This window comes from Branchiostoma lanceolatum, chromosome 10, assembly GCF_035083965.1.
Source record: "Branchiostoma lanceolatum isolate klBraLanc5 chromosome 10, klBraLanc5.hap2, whole genome shotgun sequence".
NCBI lineage: Eukaryota > Metazoa > Chordata > Leptocardii > Amphioxiformes > Branchiostomatidae > Branchiostoma > Branchiostoma lanceolatum.
The window spans coordinates 17854011-17856255 of NC_089731.1; the positions used below are offsets into that span (position 1 = coordinate 17854011).

Here is a 2245-nt window from a genome sequence, read left to right on the forward strand (position 1 = left end):
CATCAAGAAGCCCTACCGAATACCCTCCCCAAACAAAATGTACAAATGAGCCGACAGAAAATAGTACGATACAAACAGATAACATGTAGTTACCTTAGTCTGTATCGTTAGTTATTAGCTGTTGTATACTGATTTTTTGTAACTTTTAAAAGACAAAAACTACAATTTCTCTATTCATTTGAAGTTTAGCGGCATTCCAGATGTCAACGCGTATGAATACAAATTGAATCGCGTAGTTCGCTGCAGAAAAGGCTTGCAGTGCAGGCAGCCAGGGAGAGGGTGGAATATTTAGAGCGAGTCTGTCTTCGTCTTGTTTTTGCCTGTAAAGCCTGAGAAGTTTACTTATAGCAGCTGCTTCGATGGTGGGTTAGTACACTGGCTTTAGAAGCTGTTATTTGTGAGGTAAAATCGTTTTTCGTAAGACTTGAGGCGTCCCGGCGATGGTCGACGTATGTTGGGGGAGGGGGGTACTGGCGTCGCATAGGACCGGGAAAACTATTGAATTTTGACCGATATTCTCGCCATTGCGGGCGAAATGTTACAATAACTTGCTTTCTATTGTGTGGACACGGAGGCTTGGGTAGATTTGTTGGTGATGTTTGTGCATGTAAACGTCAGTTTTCCGTTAGCAAGTCCTGTCGCTTAACATAAGGACTGGCGTGGTGTGGCCAGGCCTAGCCTGGTCCCAGTCTCTACGGGTCGTGTGTGTTTTAGCTGCCATATAGAGTTTCGCAGCCACCATAGTTTAGCTGCCACCGTCGGGTGGGCTAATCTGTCTGGGCGGGTGGGCATCACTCCGAGCCCCGCAGAGAAACCGGGGACCTCCCGACGGTATGGTTTCCAGGCCAGGCCATACAGCTCCTTTGTGTTCTAGTTTGGAACAGTCAGATTCACGGAAAAGTACAACACGGATAGTGAAGCTTTTAGTTGGGTCACGTTAGCCTTTAGCTAGGTGCTTTCATCCTCATAATTTGAGACAACAAAGCTGTAACGTATGAACAAGAAAAGATTAGGTTTGTTCTGTCTGTTGTTGTGTACATTTGATTATTGGACAGATTTTAGGTGGTACGGTTGCATCACCCTTTACTATGGGCATGTGAGGTATTCGAATAAATTTGTGCTTCTTTTGGGAGATGGTGGCGTTGATCTCATCCTGTGATTGATATGATGTGTTTGTATTTCCTTCCTACAGGCCAGCCATAGATAAATTTGACAAGAGAGGCATGTTAAACTGGAACTGGGCTTCCTACCTGGCTGAAGCACCTCTGCTCTAATCATCACACATGCATGGGTCTGGTCTTTATCCTGAAGCCATCAACTCACCAACATCTACTGCAGAATGTAAACACGTCCAGCCAGCTTGATGAGAAAACTACTGCAATGAATCTTACAAATGCATGTTTATATATGTGACTGAGCAAATGATAATTGGGAAGGGCAAAACAATCAGCTTACTCAGGGTGTGTTAGTCAGGTCTACGTTTAAAGCTGTCAAGCCTCTTGGAAACCCAGACTTCGGGGACTGTGCCTTTGGCTCAGTGGGGGCTTGTTCAGCTGAGTAAGATGGGTCTGCTGGATGTTATAATGTGTAATTATGTGTAATTCTTGCTCTTGTCCCCATTCTTTACTTCGCAAACTAAAGCCGTGCTACTGTGACTACATGTATACAGTCGAACGGCCACTGTCAAGTATTATTACTTTATAACTACGGATCAGAGCGACGCAACATGATCGGAACTTAGCTACACGCTCAACTCTGGCCCATTCTACATGTGGGACCTTCCTAGTATATACATAGCACTACAGTTCTGTTGTGCTCTTGTCCTTGTCCCCTCTGAATCTGATGATGTCAGTACCAAACAAGAATCTGAGTCCAGTCGCCTCACTGGTTCCTCCTCAGGCTCCTCCTCCCTCATGATGTTGTCTCCCTCTGACTCCTCTCCTTCACCTCGGTCACCCTCTTCATCATCTGCATCTTTATTTCCTCCATCTCCACCATCCTCCTCCTACTGTTCACCTCCATCTCCCTCAGAGTGTGCGCAGTAAAGGCGAGACAAGACAAGTTCTACAGTTTCTTGGTCTCCTACAGTTCTACATTACATTAAAAATGACTAAGGAAGTCAGATACTGGAAAGTTATTCTAAGGGGTAGCACATAGTTGCTACTGTGTAAAGTATTGTCCAAACCCTGTTTGCTTGTTCTACTGCTGATATCTCGCTTCATGTTCCGTACCTTTCGGAACTTGC

General features: G+C 45.1%; 1 long non-coding RNA gene across 1 annotated transcript; it reads left to right on the plus strand.

Annotated features, from left to right (window-relative positions):
* The first annotated feature begins 263 nt into the window (after positions 1 to 263).
* LOC136443511 (uncharacterized) lies at positions 264 to 2037 on the plus strand. Its single transcript, XR_010757161.1, has 2 exons — positions 264 to 362; positions 1193 to 2037. It is a non-coding gene; the product is annotated as an uncharacterized lncRNA (long non-coding RNA).
* The last annotated feature ends 208 nt before the right edge of the window (positions 2038 to 2245 follow it).